The sequence below is a fragment of the Pelobates fuscus genome, chromosome 6 (genome assembly GCF_036172605.1).
Source record: "Pelobates fuscus isolate aPelFus1 chromosome 6, aPelFus1.pri, whole genome shotgun sequence".
Taxonomy (NCBI): domain Eukaryota; kingdom Metazoa; phylum Chordata; class Amphibia; order Anura; family Pelobatidae; genus Pelobates; species Pelobates fuscus.
In genome coordinates, this window is record NC_086322.1 from 148353878 (window position 1) to 148369081 (window position 15204).

A 15204-nucleotide genomic window follows, 5' to 3' on the forward strand; every position below is an offset into this window, starting at 1 on the left:
CGGTCCTCGCTGGGGACGACAACCCCCACAACTCAGCCTGTAACCCAACGAACCCAGGATGCCCCTGAAGCCGCTGCCGCAGTAGCTTCCGCGCACCTCAGGGTGAGCACGGGGAACCCAAGTGACAACCACTCGGAACACACTGACTACGCCGCAAGGCTGGACGCGATCTTCAGGGCGTTTTGGAACAAACTCGAGAGGCGCTTGCATCAGCGCGCCACACTTAAACATGGCACCCACTCACCTACACATCCATGTGGAGCGCATAAAATGGCCACTGCGACCAAACCTCTGCGCCCGAAGGGCCTGCAACACCGCCCAACCTCACAAGCTAAACTGCGGGCAAGCACTACTGACCGGAGCGGCAGATCCCCCTATGGACAGAGAACTCAACTGGACCGGGCACACACCCAATCAATAGCCCTGCACCAACGCAGACCCGCCTGCCCACCTCAGTGAGGCTCTGCCAAACGCCAACCCGGCAAAGACCCACCAGCAGCGGCACAGAGGCAAGAAACGACAGGGAGCAAGCCCAAGCCCGACAAGCTACGGAGAGACCGATCCCTGATCACCAGGCCATACCGCTTATCATCAGATGCTCAAAACCTGACATGCCCCAGTGCGGGCAAAGACTATGCCCTACCGATACAAGGCATCGGGTGACTGTGGACTGTGACATGGGTACTGCAGGGGGTTCCATCTTACTCTGCTGGATGTGGAACCGTTGTCTCACAACATTATGTTGCCTCCTGTCTTCCTGACACTCTGAGTCCAGCTGGGTCTCGTGGTGGCTTACCTGATGTCCGGTAATACTTTATCAGAGGACTTGCTGAATGTCGGCTGCAACACACTGAGCCCCTACAGCTATAATCAGCTGATCTCCTGTTATAATTTGCAACACCTTTAGTTTATTAATATGTAATGTGTAATTGCCTGCAGATTTCTGCTATGCTAGCTAGTACCTAAACGACCCAACCATCTGGCAGGTGCAGTCAATCCCACAGATGTTACAGTAAATATAGATTACAATACCTGGCACCATAACAAATATGCCACACAGCTCATCTGCACTTAACGCTCATGAGAGCAGCACCCATGACATAGCTAATGACCCTAATCCTGTTCGGTTAACCGCATAATAAGTTACCACCTGGTGTTCTTTGGGTAAATGTACTGCTCAATCCAACCAAGCCAATCTAACTAATCACCCGCATGCCCAAGCTTGCTTGTTCTTTATTCATAATGCATCTAAGTCATATATGTATACCATTAATACCAATCAATATATGCTTATAAAATATGTAAAGCTTGTACCAAACGATAACAAAAAAAAACAAAAATGTGCAGTTCTGTTGGAGCCAAACTGTGAATCTCGATGGATAATATAAACCTACTGTTGTGACACATCAAATATGCTTGTTCATGGACAGAAAAAATAAAGAATTAAAAAAATAAATAAAGATAGATATGTTGATATACATATAATTTTGTAATATTTTAAAAATATTTTTAAAAGTTTATTCAATAATATAGAATCATTTAAAAAGCTTAACCAAAAATTAATAAATTGAGGCCTAAATGAAAACTTCAATAATAAGTACAGATAACTAAAAAATAAAACCATACAAACCCAGCTGTGTTTCCAGTTTGGTCTAACATTTTAGATAATTTTGAGTTAACTGTTATACTTTAGTTTTCGAGGAGGTTTTTCGTCTGTCATAGTTACATTAAAGTCTTTGACCACTTGATGGCAGACTTTTTCAGAAAACATTTCTTCCTCACTCTTCAGTATTGAAATATATATTTGTAATGTGTGTTTTTTTTTTTTTTTTTCTTGGTGGGGGGAGGGGTGAGTTGTTGGTTGTTTTTTTTTTTTTTTTTTAACCCCTTAAGACCGCAGCCAAATGTACAAGTTGTGATCCAAAAAAACGTAAACAAAACCTGGCATTTGCGCTATATGTCTGTCCAACCATAATTCACCTCTTTCATATTAAATGCACCCCCCATTATTATATATCATTTTATTCAGGGGAAACGGGGCTTTCGTTTAACATCAAATATTTAGGTATGGAACATAATTTAATATGAAAAAAATATTTTAAAAATGGGAGAAAATAAGAATTTTTTAAATTTTTTTAGTTCTACGTGACATTCTAACTGTGAATGTCATAATACTGTTTGCTTTTACTGCAATACAATACACATATTTGTATTCAGCGATGTCTCGCGTGTAAAACAGTACCCCCTATGTACAGGTTTTATGGTGTTTTGGGAAGTTACAGGGTCAAATATAGCGTGTTACATATTTCAGTTTTTTTACATTGAAATTCGCCAGATTGGTTACGTTGCCTTTGAGACCATATGGTAGCCCAGAAATAAGAATAACCCCCATGATGGCATACCATTTGCAAAAGTAGACAACCTAAGGTATTGCAAATTGAGTATGTCCAGTCTTTTTTAGTAGCCACTTGGTAACAAACACTGGCCAAAGTTAGTGTTAATATTTGAAAATGCAAAAAACTAATTTGAACGCAAATTTTGGCCAGTGTTTGTGACTAAGTGGCTACTAAAAAAACTGAACATACCCTATTTGCAATACCCTGGGTTGTCTGCTATTGCAAATGGTATGCCATCATGGGGATAATTTTCATTCCTGGACTACCATACGGTCTCAAAGGCAACCTGGCGAATTTTAATGTGAAAAAACTGAAACGCAAACCTTATATTTGACTCTGTAACTTTTGAAAACACCATAAAACCTGTACATGAGGGGTACTGTTATACTCAGGAGACTTCGCTGAACACAAATATTAGTGTTTCAAAACAGTAAAACGTATCACAACAATTATATCGTCAGTGTAAGTGCCATTTGTGTGTGAAAAATGCAAAAAATTTCACTGTCACTGACGATATCGTCGTTGTAATATATTTTACTGTTTTGAAACACTAATATTTGTGTTCAGCGAAGTCTTCCGAGTAAAACAGTACCCCCCATGTACAGGTTTCATGGTGTCTTGGAAAGTTACAGAGTTAAATATAGTGCTAGACAATGTAATTCCCTGAACTTTTGGCCTGGGTTGGCAGGCAGGTCCTGCAAATTGTAATTAATAAAATGACCTAATTATGTAAAATTATTACATAAATATATGCGTAGAATTATTATATATATATGTGTGTATATATATATGTGTGTATATATATGTATATAATTTTTTTTAATTATTTTTATTTATATATAGGTATATACATAGTGATATATACGTATATACTTATGTATATAGATATATATATTATTTCGTTCTACATGTATTTTGATATCAATATATATATATATTAATTTTAAAATACAGTTAGAACGAAATTACGCATGTTTATATATTTTTTATCTATTTTTTTATTTATTTTTTTAACGTATTTATATATTTTTTATTATATATAAATATATATATATAATGAAAATTATATATATATTTAATCAATATCATTGTACGTGTATTTTGATATTAATATATATATATAATTATGTATATATTAATATTAAAATACACGTAGACAGTGTATGCATATTTATTTGTATGTGTGTATATGTGTGTATATATATATATATATATATATATATACTTAGATCATATATATAATAAATATATATATGATCTAAGTATATATAATTTATTTTTACACTGTTTTAACATTTTTTTTTTTTTTTCAGACAGCAGGGGGAGTACCTGTCATTACAGGCACTCCCCCTGCTGGCAATGCCTTGGACGGCTATGCCGTCCATGTGATCGCGGGGTCCTCGCAAGGACCTCGCGATCACATGGCCCTGGGCGGCTGAAGAGGACGCAGGGGGACTCCCTGGGCTCCCAGGTAAGTCCCCCATACCGCGATCGCCGGCGTGGGATCGCCGGCGACCGGGTAAGTAAATAAGATCGCAGGACGTACTATGCCGTCCTGCGGCTTTTAGAGCCACCAAAATAAGGACGGCATAGTACGTCCTGCGGTCTTAAGGGGTTAAACCTGTGTTTCACATGTTAAGAGAATATAAATGGACACTCTAAGCAACGAAACAATATCTTAATACATTGTATAAATTATTTATTTATTTTTATTTATTTATTTATTTTTGCCTGGACCCTTATTAAATTGGAAACATTTTTATTAGTTCTTTAGATGTATATCAGTTTAATACATATATACTAAGGCTATCAGAAACTTTAGATCTTTCGGATTATTGTAGTTAAACTGATGGTATGTACTTGGCAGGGTTGGTTGATATTTCAACTAATTAATAAACCAACAATGGTTTCCTTAATGCAAGGGGTGCCATATTGTTAATTCCCTATGCTGGGTTCTGCTGTGAAGTTTGTATTTGTTTTATTGTCCTTTGCTGATAAGCTTGTAAATGAAAAGAGGTATAATGTTGACTCTTAGGCTTGTCAAGTAAATTAATTGATTTGTTGATTTGAACTCCTAGCAGATTGATTATAATTGTATTTTTTCTTGCTTTGCATTTTATAATGTGTATTATTAAACTTCTATAGATTTTAAGCAAAGCCTATTTATTTGTCATCTGTCGTTCATAAGTGTTTATATCACCGCTTGAAACAAAGAACTGCAGGGTCCCTGTAGGCCTGAAGGCTCTATGTGCGTGAATATCATCAAATAATATTTTATCTATATTCCATACATATAAAACCTTAGATTACCCAACATGATCCAGTAAGATTTCCATACTTCAGCCCTCTAAAAGACTAAGAAGTTTAATTCTCATGTTTGTGAAGTCTTCTATTGGCCTGGCATGAGAAAGTCGCATGGGTCAGTCAGCTTAAAACAGAACGATTGAAGGTTTTCATATATATATATTTTCTTTATTTATTTTGTGCAGGTACATACAATAGCCCCAGCAGCAGTATAGGCATATCATAAATATACATTAGACAGAAGTGACCTACCAGGAGAAAGACTTCAATAAAACATGCTGAAAGAGTGGAACACTATAACAATTTATGCTAACTTAAGGTAATAAACTGAAAGAGAAACTTAACTGCACTTAAATAAATAAATTAAAAAATTTAAACATAACTGAGATCACTCATATAGAAGGCAGAGATAATTGGTGAAACAAAATCAGTAGTGTATATAACTGGTGTCGGCACAGTGTATATTTTGTCCTATGGATTATGTGAGAACCTAATGTAAAAATCATGCAACATAAAATAAAAACACGATCTGCAGCGTACATATCGCACAATGAAACTATCAGCCGTCAGTCAATCCAGTGTGTGCCAGAGCTAGATAGATGGAACTGCCAGAGGCCCATGCATCATGTAAGCCAATTCCCATTTGTAAAGGGAGTCCCTGCTGATTCCTATTAAGACCACAAGACTGTAAGTGAGTGTGGGCACAGCCTCCGATCCATATATCAGTTAGACACGCCTGTTTAAAGTGGGAATGGTGCAGGTGGATTACCTACTTAGGTGCTCTCCCTGTGAAGATTAGCGGCAAAGGCCCCAGGATAGGATCGCTGGTAGGTTACACTCTGTTTTTGCAAGGAAAGAACCCGTGTCGCGGTGATGCTGTTGCAGAGGAAACTAGGATTATGTTTCACAGACTCCTTTCGGGACTCTAGCCAGAGCCAAAAGCTGGCACATAAGAAGTTGAAGGCTTCTATAAAAACTGTACACACGTTCCAGGTGTACTGCCCGTCACGTGGCCACAGCTGCGCCACTTGTATCTGCCATTGATGTGGTGCACAGATCTTATGTTGTGGGTGTACTGGCATCCGCTTGCTTAATTTCAGTAATTGGGGGTACTGGGATAACCCTCACTAGTGAGGGTTAGGGTCTGTCAGACTAAGTATGCTTTGAACTAGGGTTGAGAATCACGCTGATAAAGCCAGGTAAGTTCATGAGGGTCTCCCAAGGATAGCCCTTCTGGGGTTAGAACGTATTTAGCTATCATTAGCTAGAAAAATACAATTATTAGGAACTTTGGCACAGAGCTAAAGGAAGATATATCCGTCCAGTATGACGGTCAAGCCCCACCCCCTATATATATTTTTTTTTTTATAAAAAGCAAAAAAAAATAAAAAATCATTTTATATTGATGTGCTATCAGGTTTTACATGACAATTTGTTATGCATGAATGTAAGTGGGGCAAACAATGACATCATTAAAGAATTGTTGATTTAGGCAAAGTTTTGAAAATAAAAAAGACGGACAGGGGGCAGAGGTAGCAGCCGACTACGATTAATGCACATTCCAGGAGCTCTTTGCTCAACTAAACAAAACCTGCCAATTTCCCATTACATTTGCATTTGGCATGCACCTCCCAGACCACCTGAGCAATTCGGCGTAAACGGAAAAAATCAAGAATTGGGTAGATGATGGTTTGTCCAGCATGAACATATGTGATTTGCGGAAATGCTTGAAGAGGGATTGAAGGCCCAATATGGCACCACACACTGAAAAATTCTCAACCTCCTTGGATAAGATCTAGAACGCTCCTGATTTACTTTTCATTTCTAGGTTTCGGGACTTGGCTCCTGTCATTGCAGGTAGGCTCAAAAGCCTTGTAGCCTACCTGCCTACCAACACTGCAGTAGATATTTCCTGATTTGAAGAGGAAATAGAAGGGGCCATGATTTGTGTCAGCTGTTGAAGAGTCTGTGGGCCTCTATGATGCACAACTGAAACTCATCAAAAGATCCTTACAGAATTTCCATCATACCTATCAAACATATTTGATGTTATGCTGAAGATCTACTGGAGGACCACAAGAAGAGAAATAACATGGTTAGAGGGATTTCAGATGGACTATCTGACAGAAAATAACCTTACTTATCTTGCAGATTGTTCCTCACTGCACTATATAGTAAGATCTCTTGTACTTTAGGGGCCCACATGCTCACCTTGTTATCAAACTTATCATGCGTTCCTTTGGCATGTGGGAACTCATTCAATCTTTTTTTTGCTTTTTTACACAACTATAACCACAAAAAAAATTTAAGGTTACGCCCTGACTCTCCAGTACTCTAGTTCTGTGGACTTTATAGTTCTTTACTTTTATGCTATGTTTGTAATTCATTCTCAGATGTATCAAAACTGCTTGTATTTGTAAAATTCCTAAATTAAGAATTATAAAAAAAAGTATGTTAATGCTTTAAGAAAAATGATAATGCATTCTTCACTGTTACTTAAAGGGTTACATATTAAACCACAATTATTATGTTCGTATATTACCAGTATTTTCTTACTACTGTGTGACTGTTCAACTATTTACTGTTTCACCCAGTATTACATGGCTAAATATATCACAAAGCAGCTTTTATAGGTCAAATCGTCTTTAAAAAAAAAAAATTATAATAATAATATCAGAGACTAGAATGTGTCACCATCACCAGTACAGTCAATGTCTGTCTAAACACTTAAAGTTACTCATCCCTACAAACCATTAACGTTGGGAATGAATGTTGTAAGATAAAATGTGTCAGACAGTTCTGACTATTACATTTTATTTGTGTTCTCAATGTGGTTTTCATTGACTGCAATTAAGAAGTCTCTCACCGGTCCAGCTTCTGCCATTTTTGATGACCTTATTCTGCATTCTTTGTTTGTTCTATTATATCATTTACATCCTAGTTGTTTGTCAGTATACCTAAAGAGTTACTCCAACCATCAGGACCACTTTCTACTTGACTCCGTTTCTACTTGACTCCGACACACATGACATAGGTTCCTGGCGACATGATCTCCATTTTCAGCATTGCCTTTTTTAAGTATATTAAGAAACCTCCACTCTCTCCCATCCTCCCTGGCTGCAAGCATTCTGAGCTGGGGAAAACTGCTCATAGAGAAGCATTTGCTTGGACAATAAATGACGTGGCTTGGTGTCAGACAGGGAGTGAAAACAAGGATTGAATTCTAAGCACGTTTTTTTTTTTTAATTTGACAATTTTTATTTTCGTCAATCAAAGAAATAACAATGTGGGGGAGGGATGGGGCTACAGAAGGAAAGTTGGGGGGGGTGGAGGAGGTCGGTTTCAGCAGATACATATTCAACATCTCTTAGAGCATGTAAATGTCCATCCAGTGTAAACAGAGAATAATGCAAGGCCTTCATCTTGGTCTGTTTCAACCCCGCCCTTTCTACCTTCCCGTGGGTACAGTTACAGTAGGGTCACTCTGACTTTTAGAGTATGTCAATCTCCATGTGTCCCGATGCCTCCAATGCCATCTGAGCTATTCTAGACGGAGGCCACAGCCTGTGGAAGCAATGCTCATATGTGCGCTGTTTATCAATGTCCGTTATTAGGGTGGACATGGAGGGGCACTGTGAGAACTTACATGCTCTAGCTATCAATCTTTGGGCTGATAATAGGATATGGTATATAAGCTTCTGCTCAAGCTATCCTGGAGAAGCATGGTTAGGTATGTAGCTTGGTGAAGGGGCAATGTGCTTGTTGTCAGGAATGACAGTAGGGTTTGGACCCCTCGCCAAAATGGTTGGATAACCGAACATTGCCACCAAATGTAGCACTGTCCCATCTTGTACATTACATCTCCAGCACTTTGGTGAGCTATCAGGATATATCTTGTGAATGCGTGTCAGCACCATATACCATCTATAGATTATTTTTCGCTGCTGTTCCAGTAGGGTAGCACTAAGTACCTTTTAAACATTTTTTATAGGTTTCTTTTGTTTGGTTTTTGCCATTGGAAAAAACTGGGTTAGTAGTGCCCAATAGGGCATAATAAATAGGAAAAAAGTTGATCAGGGCCAGTGCAAGGATTTTTGCCGCCCTAGGCAAAAGAAAAATTTGCCGCCCCCCATGTGACATCACAATGCCCCACCCATATTATCTGCCATATGAACCAATGCCAGTGCTGCACACACTGTCTGTTTACATTTTTTTTTTTTTCAATTTGAAAGCATTTTTATTTTGTTTCTTGCCATATCAATTTGTCGGCGCCTGCTCGCCAGGGTACAGAAAGAAAAAGGGGGAAAATGCAGGTACATTGGTTACATAATAGGGTGCTGCACACTCTTAACAACTTGAAAACCAATCATACAGTTCACCAGAGACATTTTAAACAATTCCCATGTTGTCTGTTACGGGACTCAGGCGATATCCAGTGTTGGCTGTGCTAACTCTCACGCCCCTCCATTACTATTATGGGCTGTGGTGTGTCTGACACCAGAGTGTAATCCGGCTCTTATTGCTACGTGTCCCTTTCTGGTATAGTTTTTCCCCTTCCATGTTCCGTCCCGGGTTATGACCTTATGCCCCCACCCCCCTTTGTCGCTGTCGCCTCTTGCACTCTAAATTTCTCCCACCTTTCTCCAGCTTGGCTAGTGTGCTTTCGTGGAGTGAGATGCTTGTTGGCCATAAGTTCGTATTTCCAATTCAGGGAAACCTGTGTGCTCAGATACTCAAGTGTGGGTATCACCTGGGACTTCCAGGCTCTGGCTATTAGCGTTGCTGCTGAGATTAACAGGTGGAACAACAGTCGCTCCTCTATTTTATCTAAGGTTGTGGGCAACATAAAGAGGACACACTGCTCCACCTGCAAGGTCAATGCCCTCCCTAACAACCTTTGAATCAATGCTTGGGCCCCTTCCCAGAATGGTCGAAGGGCGCTGCATGACCACCATATGTGGGACATTGACCCCCCGTGTTCACCACATCTCCAAAATACATTAGGTGAGCCTGTAAATACTCGTGCTAACCTTTCCGGGACCATGTACCATCTGTATTGGAGCTTTCTGATGGTTTCTAAGTGTGTGGTGCACAGTGTGTTGCCCTTGTGTACATTGTAGGCCCTGGTCCATTGGTCCGATGTGAAAGTGTGCCCTAATTCCTTGTGCCATGCCTCTTGGTGTGTCACAGTATCTATCAGTTCGTTTTTGTAAAACGCGTTGTATATGCGTGAAAGTATTTTCGTTGGTGGTTTGGGGGTTAGACACATGTGTTCTATCGCACGGTCTTGGGGGGATGCTGCGGGTTTCGTGCGCGCCTCCGTGAGGAAGGATTTCAGTTGTAGGTATTGGAAAATGGCTCTAGTTGGTAAGTGGTATCTAGCTTGGAGGTCCGGGAAGGGCATCAATTCTCCTGCCTGGTATAGGTGGTCAATTGTGGTGCAACCTCCCTCCCTCCAGGGTGCGGGGTCAAAAGTCGGTATACCGGCTGCTAGGAGAGATATCGGGGCATTCCCAGGGGTCCCCCCGCTATCTTCGATCTCCTCCCATATTTTCAGTGTTAGGGCTGTGGTTGGGAGAGGGTCAGTGTGCGGCATGCGCAGGCGTTTGGGGAGCCAGAATAGGTTGCGTAGGTTTTGTTTCCCCACCCAGTGGGCTTCCAGATGAACCCACTGCGGAGTTTCCCCGTCCGCCGTGGCGACTTTAACTGCCATTAGTTGTTCTGCTCTGTAGTATGCATGTAGGTCAGGTACCCCCAGGCCCCCAGTTCTAACTGGCTTTTGAATGAGTGTCATTGCTACCCTGGGTCTCTTTTTTCCCCATATGAATCTTGCCAGTAAGCTTTGCATGGTCTTGAGGAAGGATGTCGGCAGGGGTATCGGTAGGGTTCGCAGGAGATATAGGAATTTAGGGAGTAGCATCATTTTAAAGGCTGCTATTCTGCCTATCCAGGATAGATATTTACCCTCCCATCCCTCCATTGTGGACGTGAATTGTCTTTGGAGTGTGGTGTAGTTGACCGCGAACAGTTTGGCTAGTTGGGTTGGGATTTTGATTCCCAGAAATGTGATGTGGTCGGACCTCCAGTCGAAGGGAAATGCTAAGGTGAGTCTTGCCAGGTTATCCTTGGGGATCCCAATTCCCATGGCTTGGGTTTTGGCTATGTTAAGCTTGTAATATGAGTGGTTCCCATATTCCTTTATGGCTTCCACTAAATTAGGAAGTGAAACGTGAGGTTGGGTTAGGGTCAACATTATGTCATCAGCGAACAGGTTCGCCTTATACTCCCTGCCTCCCACCTGCACTCCATGGATCGAGGGGTGTTGTCGTATGGCCGCCGCCAATGGCTCTAGGGCCATGACATATAGTAGTGGAGATAATGGGCAGCCCTGGCGAGAGCCATTAGAGATACGGAAGGTGTCTGACACAAACCCTGCATTAAGTACCTGGGCTGAGGGGTTATTGTATAGGGCCCTGACCGCCGAGATGAAGCCCTCCGGAGTCCCGAATTTCGCCAGTACCGCCTCCAGGAACTCCCACCCCAGCCGATCAAAGGCCTTCTCGGCATCCAACGCTAACGCTATGATTCCCTTTCCTGAGCGCTGGGCGCTGTAGATAATGTCTAGCACTTTCCTGGTGTTGTCCCCCCCTTGACGACCTTGTATAAATCCCACCTGATCTGTGTGAATCACTTGTGGTAGCAATCGTCCTAATCGTCGGGCATAGATTTTGGCATAAAGTTTGGCATCTGTGTTCAACAAGGAGATGGGCCGAAAGTTCTGGGGGCAGGTAGGGGGTTTCCCTGGCTTGGGGAGTGTGATAATGTGTGCTAACAGCGTTTCTGTGGGCAGTTGTTGTTTTTTTGTGGCTTCATTGAACGCCTTCGTGAGGTGCGGTGTTAGAGTGGACTTGAAGGCCCTGTAGTAGCTATTGGCGAAACCGTCTGGGCCAGGGGCCTTGCCTGACGGTAGCTGTTGGATCGCCTCCGCCACCTCCTCGTCTGTTATGTCTGAGGAGAGCGTTGTTGTTGACTGGGTGTGAATGCAGGTAGATGTATCCCGTGTAGGTATCTTTGTATAGCTAATGTCTCAGGTTGGTGTGTTCAGGCATCTCCCGCTAGGTTGTATAGTGAAGTATAGTACTTAGCAAAGACATTGCTTATGTCTTTAGGGGCCGTAACTTTATGGCCAGCTTCATTGTGGAGGAATGCTATTTTTTGCTTAGTTTGTAGTGTCTTAAGGCGTTGGGCTACCAATTTCCCCGCCTTGTTTCCCTGAGTGTACTGAAGTGCTTTGAGCCTATGAAGGTATTGGCCGTTTTTTTCCACTGCTTGTTTGTGTATGTCTTGCGTGATTCGCATGAGGCGGTGTTTGATCTCTTGGGAGGGGGCTGTTTGGTTTAGAGTTGTGAGGTCCAGCAGTTCCTTTTGCCAGTTTCGTAGTTGGGTTTCCGATCTCCGTTTTAAGTATGCTGCTCTCTGAATCAGCAACCCTCTGGCCACTGCCTTATGGGCTTGCCAGACTGTGTTGTGGGATATGCTGTCTACAGAGTTAGTCATGAAGTAGTTTTGGAGCTCTAGTTCTAGTGTGCTGCAGAACTGGGGGTCTGTGAGCAGTGAGACGTTGAGCTTCCAGGGGCTCCTGTGGGTAGATTCATAGAGGTCGGTTAGGGTCACCACCACTGGAGCGTGGTCGGACCAGGTGATCTGTTCTATGCTGCAACTCCTAACCTGAGTCAGTTGTTGCCCTGTCATCAATATCCCGTCTATTCGAGAGTATGTGTTATGTGCTGTAGAGAAAAACGTGTACCCCTTTTCCCCTATGTGTGTAGCCCTCCATACGTCATAGTAGTGGTGTTTATGTATTAGTTTGCGTAGTGCTCTGCTCTGTCTTTTGAGAATCCGCATTCTGGGTGCATTGGGCGAGGTCGTGGAGTCCATCAGTGGATCCATAACTAGGTTGAAGTCCCCACATATTACCGTAGTCCCTTCCTGTAGTGGGGTGATCTTTTCAATAATTTTATGCAGGAAGTTTCTCTGTCCTGAATTAGGGGCGTATAGGTTAGCAATCGTGTAGGTTACGTCGTTAAATATGCCTACCACCACGATAAATCTCCCCTCCCTGTCAACCTCTAGGTGTTTGAGAGTGAAGGCGACGTTCTTGCTAATAAGGATCGAAGCGCCTTTCGATTTAGTGGAGTAGGTAGCATGGTACTGGTGGGGGTAATCTGTCCCAAACAGGGGTGAGTGTCTGCCGGTTTTAAAGTGGGTTTCTTGGAGACACACTACTTCCGGCCGGACTTTGTCAAGGTCTCTGCGGAGTAGACTACGTTTCGAGGGCGTGTTGAGCCCTTTGGTGTTATGGGAATATATTTTCATGGAGGTTTGTGGTATTGGGCGTTGCTCGGTTGGCGTGTCTCACTGTCTATATGCGGGAAAGCCACCCTACCCAGCATCATCGAACTGGGTGGCCTGTCCCTCTGTGCTGAACTGTATCGAAGGGGTACTCGGTGGTTAGTGTGCCTAGATTTTTGGATATGGCTGCATGGGGGGTAACAAATTAATATAAACATTACAAACAGCAATACATAAACCTTAACTAAACATAAAGCCTGGTGGTCGGCATGGCGCCTGTGGAAGGTGCCGTGGGGGAGGAAGCTTCTTGCTTCCATACCTGTGTAGGGCGCTTATGCGGCCTACCTGCTGTGGGGCTGAATTATATATAACCCCATAGTGTCTTGCAAGTCACAACATTGTCCCGTTTTGGGGGTAGGGTAGGGTGCCCATCCCCATGTCCCTGGGATCTCTCGGGCCTTGTGACAACCCTGCGTCAATGCTTGGAGAGAAATTAGAATTATCTCACCCTCCTTCCTTGTCACCTTCTGGGCCCCAAAGTTCGTGTGGTGTACTTGCCTTCGTCCGTTGTTCTACTTGTTGCGGGACACCCGTTGCCACTGCGGGGTGGGTTTGCTCTGCTCTGCCTGGTGTGTCTTGTTGTGTGGGGGTGGTATGCCCCATTCTCGGAGGGCCTTCAGACCTGCCTCCGGTGTGGAGATGACCGTGAGCTTGCCCTCGTGTGATACTAGGAGCTTAACCGGGAAGCCCCAGCGGTATGGTCGCTTGTGCAGTCTGAGCTGTTCAGTGATGGTCGAGAAGGTTTTTCTTTTCCGCAGTGTAGCGGCCGATATGTCTGCATAGATCGCCGTGTCTCTGTGGGGTGCTGGGAGGTCAGGACGCTGTCTGCTGGCCCTCATGATCTCCTCCTTCACGTGAAAGTAGTGCATTCGCACCAACACATCTCTCGGCGCCTCGTTTGTCAGGAACCTCGGTTTTGGGACTCGGTGGTAGCGGTCCAGCAATAACATATCTTGGTGGAAGTCGGGCGCCAGCAATTTTAAGAGACTTTGAAGGTGGGTGTGGAGGTCAGCCGGTCCGACTGTTTCTGCTATCCCCCGAATCCGGAGGTTATTGCGCCGGGAGCGGTCCTCCAGGTCAGCCATTTTATTCTCGAGTGCTTCCATGGTGTCTCGCATTTCCTCCATGGTAGCCTTCAGGTCACCCTGTGTCTCCGTCTGCTCCACCATTTTTTCCTCCAGCTCGGATGTGCGTGTCTCTAGTACCCGAAGGTCCTTCGTGAGTTCCTTCAGGGTAGTCTGCATGGTGTGTTGTAGCCTGTCGTGCATGGTGTCAAACATGCGCTGCAGCATACCTTGGGTGACCGGTGCCTCTGGTTGGAGGGGCTCCGGCTCTTCGCTACGCGCGCTTTCGGCGCCATCTTGCTGCTTTTCGTCCTGCAAGGCCGCGGCCTTATTCTGGGTGTTGCGGACGCCGAAAAAATTATTTTTTTCGGATTTATCTGTCTGCCTCCTGTTCTTCGTTTGTGACATTTTGTCGGGGAAGTATTTGCTGTATCGGGGTGGTCGTATCGCTTAATAGGTAGGCCTATGCAGCACGGAGCTACATGAACATGCGGCTGCTTCCCTTGAGCTCCAGGCCACGCCCCCTGTCTGTTTACATTTAAAAGCCTGCAGGGACATTCTATAGACCAGGGATAGGCAACCTTCGGCTCTGCAGATGTTTTGGACTACACCTCCCATGATGCTTTGCCAGCATTATGTGTGTAAGAGCATTATGGGGGATGTAGTCCAGAACATCTGGAGAGCCGAAGGTTGCCTATCCCTGCTATAGACACAAGAACTACTACATTAAGCTGCAGTGGTTCTGGGGACTATAGTGTCCCTTTAATTTGAGGTAAATTAGAGATTAGTGCCACGAATAATATACAAGATTACCTACTTACAACCAGATAAGGGTGATGATGGACTCTGGTGGCAGTCTGGCTCCACTGGTCTGGTGTAGAACAGGCTCTCTGGCAGCTGTTTGTAACTGTGGTCACAAAAATAAATGTCCTGGCGGAACAGGAAGCAGCTCCATTTTTGGGGGCCCCTTACACAACTCAAGGTCTGGGCCCCAGGGCCTGACGGTGAGTATGCCCATAAGGCCCACC